Raw genomic sequence first — 5,130 nt, forward strand, 5'->3', positions numbered from 1 at the left:
TTATCGTGTAATAATCAAACCTATTGATTATGAGGGTTAACGATAAATAATTTTAATTACAATATTAAAATATACATTTATTTGCTGCCCGTGACGATCGAACCTATCGATCAGAGCAACCAGCAATACATTATTTAACCCGTTAACTATAATGATCAAACCTATTGATCATCGCAACTAACGGTGACATATTAAATCAGGGTTGTACGCCTAAACATTCAAAACACACTAAACCACGACACTACGGATTTTCATCTCGGCGATTTTCAAATCTACGACAAGGTAATTCAAAATACCTTCGAACTTCGCATTTCAAAAACTACGATAGGCCATTAAAAAATCCTTCAAACCATATCAAATCAAATTCAAAGGCGTACAACCTTGTGCCCGAACTACGTTGACTCTGATTCTCCCTAAGGAGATACGTAGGCACTTGGATAACCAAGGCGAGTCCCCTTCCATAAAATCTCATTTTTCCCCTATTTACTTCCTTAGCTATTAAACCTGAATATTTTAGCCATAAAATTTGACCTTAGATTCAAATCCATAGGAAAGGGTTGAGGGTGCCTAACACCTTCCCTCGACCTGATTATAATAATCTTACCCCGATCTCTTAAATGCGTAGGGTTTCCTATTCGCCCTGGTAGAATAGGTGGCGACTCTAAAACCTTTAATTTTAGGGCAGGTTGCTACAGCTGGCGACTGTGCTGGGTGTTGCACCCCAAAATTTGCCCTCTTTAGTTGAGCTATAAGTTACGAATGGCGTTTATTTCGTCATTTGAAAATCGAAGAAAAATAATAGAGTTTTCTTTAGAGTTACAAGTTGAGGACTATGTTTCAAGGTGTCCTTTGGGGTCATAAATCAAGTTGTTTGTTATTATGCTTGTGTACATCTATGGGGATGTCATGTGTGCTCGTTGCTTGAGTTTGAAGACATAGATTACGGTTGTGCAAGACAAAATGATTTGGATTCGGAAGATTCAAGGAATTCAAAGTTCAAATTGATGTTCAAGATTAATTGATTGGATCCAAGTTCTTAGGTAAACGAGTTGTCAAGAATTAATTCGAGCTTGCTATGAGTGAAAGATTGAATTATGTTTTGACATACAATTTTCACAATCTAAGTCATGTATTATCATTCAAGGTCTTACATGGAAAAGCAAAGGTACAAAGTTGTTTTGATTCAAAATTCTATATGTCCAAAGGTGAAACTCCTTCAAATTCATTACAAAATATCCATACAACATCATCATTCCATCAGTCCAATACAAATCGTCCAAAAGAATGTTTACAAAATTACAACATTTGATCAATAATCTGAATGTAATTCTTGGTCGGTCATCTTCACCCATCTTCAGCTTCATGTACCTTCATTCGTGTTTAGTTCCTTCCAATGGACTTGCCATATATCTCCTCCCAGTAACTGTAATTATCCTGCAACAATAAAGCAAAACAGCCTGCTGCACCTATCAGAATAAAACCGCACTTGCAGCTAACAAATCCTCACATCAAAAACTTGCTGCACATCAATAAATAAATCGAACCGGTTTCGGTTCGAACAAAAAAATTAATATGAGAACCGAAGGATAACAGAAGAAAAAACCGGTTCAGCATGGTTCGCATAATTCTATCAGATGGATATAACAAAAACTCAAAAACGGAACAACAGAAAAACTCAGAAAAAGACTCACCGAGAAAAAAAAAGAAGATAATTGAAAGTGTAACAAACTTTCTCTCTGAATCTACAACCTCTCTGCACCTTCTTCATCTTCTTCAACAATCACAAATTCAATAACAGAAAATGAAAAAAGCGTAACAAAACTTCATCTCTCTGAACCAATTCTCATCTTCATCCTCTACACCATCTCTTTCTCTTCGACCGGTAATGAACTCTTCGAACCTTTCAATCTTCTTCACTACAAACTTCATATAACAGAATTCTTCTTCGGGAACCTTCATCAACTTCACCTTCGATTTAGTCTGCAAGAAATCTCCAAGAACCTTCATCAAACTCATCTGAAAAACTCTCGATCCAAGCTTCTCCACAACCTCACCGATTCTCCACACTTCTTCTTTCAATCAATCTTCTCCAATCTCCAATCACCATAGAATCAGCCTCAATCCATTCAACCTTCACTCTGAAAATTCATAAGGATTCCTCACGCTTCAATCGGCAAGAACCTGGTTAACTCGGTCTTCCTATAAGCTTCATCGCAACTGCAATTCCAACGGATATTCAATCATCATCATTAGTTCGTCATCAATCTCGCCAATCATAGATCAATAACAGTGGAGAACGACGACACCGCAGCAACCTTGATAATTAAGAAGAAGAAAAGAAGCATAGATGGTGAAGCGTCCATACCTGAGGAATCTGAAGCTTGTTCTCAGGATTTCCTCGCTTTGATTCGCGTCTGAAAGAGGTTGAGAGATTGCGAGCGGCGCTGAGTTCTTAAGGGGAGAGAAGAGATGATGTAGTCACGTATTTTTGTCCACGGCGGCGGAGGAAGATCTCGACGGAGATGAAACACATCGGAGAGACTTGAGACGAAAGGCGATGCGGATTTGCTTCGATTGTTCATGGCTGATATCGAGAGCGATGAGCTCGGAGAGATGAACGGCGCGAGTACACCTTTGTTTGATTGGAAGTATTGAACAGAGGAGTGAAGCTCCGGTGCCGTTTCCGTGCGCCGTCGTCGCCGATTTGAACATCAAGGAGGAAGAAGGCTCGTTCACGTAAAGTCCAATAGCCACAAGTGTACGAACCCTAATCCCTTTTTGATTCTGTTTTGTGTTAACTGTGATATTAGTCTGAGTAAATGCTGTTAATTAGGACTAATTGAGAACTTAATCTGAATATTAACATGTTGATTAACTATGGAATAGAATAAATGTGAAACAAAATCGTGATGGATCAATAAGCTTCGGGCCTAATACATTCATGTAATTCACACCCTACTCAGCCCAGTGCACCACCGTTTTTGGTGGCTAACATTGTAACAAAAAAAACTCTCTCATGGACCATCAGCAATGGGCCTGCGCCCTAGCTTCTCTTCACATCATAATTGCTCCATGAACCCCCCTGTATACATAGTTTTCTATTTTAAATTTGGTTTTCTTATCTAGTTTGTTCTCTATTTTTTGTTATAACAAAATATAAAATCATTGAGTTTTGTTGGTTTTTTTAGCATTATAAAAAATGAATAAAAACATGTAATATTTTCTAGTTAGAATTAAATGTTTTGTTATATTGTTTAGTTTTAATTCTTTTATAAAATGCCATGGAAAATATTATGCTTGATTAGATTCCTTGCATTGATTTTAGATAATAAAAAACATGTTTTCCTTGTTAGAACATAGATGCTTTTGTTACATAGTTTTGTTCTATTATTGTTTAGATGAAAATGTCATAAAAAACAGTTTAATTTTGTTTAGATTTTATTTTAGAATTTACTTAGAATTTAATTGCTAGTATTTTCTATGGCGGGTGCGTGCCTCCTTGTTATTACTGATTCAGTTGTTGAGATGTGCGAGGTACTTCGAGAGAGCCTTCGATTACGATTCGACTTGTCTCGTGTTCCACTTTATTTGTGGGACACGAATTCGCTTCCGGTGCGATTGATTTGCATCGTGTTCCACTTTATTTGTGGGACACGAATTTATGCCCGATGCGATTCACCTGATCTCTCATTCATTGAGATGTATATTCCTGTATCGTCTGGCTTGTGTTTCTCTTGCAGGTTGCTTGTGTGGTTGTGTTTGATACGCACCACATAGCGGTTGTGATTTATTTTCACACCGCAACGCTTTGACGCTTATGCTGGACTCCCGGCTTTGTTGGATGTTAGATTACGTGAAGTTTCTTCTTTGCTTGCGTTGCTAGCTCACTGCGGATTTGCTATCCGCTCGGTATTGTCTCCTGGTCCCTTTTACCGTTTTCTCGCATCATCCTTTAACATGAGAAGTAGGACTTAGACATGCATCTGGCCAAGCCCTCGAAAGAGGCTCTGTTTTTGTTGGTGTGTTTACATTTGTGCTTTGCGGCAGGGAGTCACGGTGTAATAAGTCCTATATGGCACTCCGTTAAGTCCTCATGAAAGGCATGCGGTCAAGGGTTCGTAATCAACCCCCGCCCAGTCTCATCGAGTCTGTTTGGTATGCGCACGCTACGCGTTGCTCGCTTCCGAACCAGCACAAGATCTTGTTATCGAGTATGTCAGGAAAAGGGTTCATGTAGCCGGACCCCCGCCTTTCTTATAGCTCGCGTCGCTCGACGTTGATGCTCGGTGTACGCACGCACCGTTTTCCTTTACGATCTGTGACGGCTTGGTTGCTGAGAGGGGTCCGCCCTCTTGTCTATGGCCCGATCATTTTCGCGAGGTCTAATGCTTGGTTGACTTGGGTTGAGCTGCTCCCTTTGGCTATGGCGGGACCGCTTTTCTACCACTCGGTCAGTACCGTTGGTTTGTTTGCTTCACGAGCGGAGCTCGTTTGTGTGATATTATTGTGTGCTTCCCCTTTTTCTCGTAGGTTGCTAGTTTAGTTAGACTTGTACCCTTTGTATGATAACATTAGGTAGCAAGCTTTCCCCCTTAGCTTAGGTTTTCCTCATGCATTCTTTTAAAACACAAACCACACTCTTTGATTTTCTTTTCTTAAGAGCTTGTTATTTCCGCTCCATTCCCAGCATAAGTCTCCAAAGGTCGAGCAGCGGAGTGTGAATGTAACTCGTTCACCTAAAAAATACAAAACAAACAGAAATTAGTTAGCCGAGCTACGGTAGCTCTGATTCTGCAAAACAGATACGTAGGCAGCGGGGTAGGGCCCGTGCGAGCATAACTCTTTCTTTTCCCTACATTCTGCATTCATTTTAGTCCAGATTAGCGCATTTTGCTTACACACCCATAGGTTTAGACACAGGCGTGGATACCATCGAGTACGATGGGCGCGAGGGGTGCTAGTACCTTCCCCTCGCGTAACCGACTCCCTTACCCTTTTTCTCTGGTCGTGAGACCGTTGTTTTGTTTTGTGGTTTGCTGGCATTCCCTTCCTTTTCAGGATAAATATGTTAGTGGCGACTCTGTTAATTTTCGCGGTAGCGACAGCTGGCGACTCTGCTGGGGACGTCTT

General features: G+C 40.3%; 1 long non-coding RNA gene across 1 annotated transcript; it reads right to left on the reverse strand.

Moving 5' to 3' along the window:
* Window positions 1-1,196: 1,196 nt before the first annotated feature.
* On the reverse strand, window positions 1,197-2,868 carry LOC131622814 (uncharacterized). Its single transcript, XR_009290019.1, has 3 exons — window positions 2,366-2,868; window positions 1,692-2,217; window positions 1,197-1,519 (listed from the first exon to the last, which is right to left on the reverse strand). It is a non-coding gene; the product is annotated as an uncharacterized LOC131622814 (long non-coding RNA).
* Window positions 2,869-5,130: the final 2,262 nt, after the last annotated feature.

The sequence above is a fragment of the Vicia villosa genome, unplaced genomic scaffold, assembly GCF_029867415.1.
Source record: "Vicia villosa cultivar HV-30 ecotype Madison, WI unplaced genomic scaffold, Vvil1.0 ctg.000044F_1_1, whole genome shotgun sequence".
NCBI classification, from domain to species: Eukaryota; Viridiplantae; Streptophyta; class Magnoliopsida; order Fabales; family Fabaceae; genus Vicia; species Vicia villosa.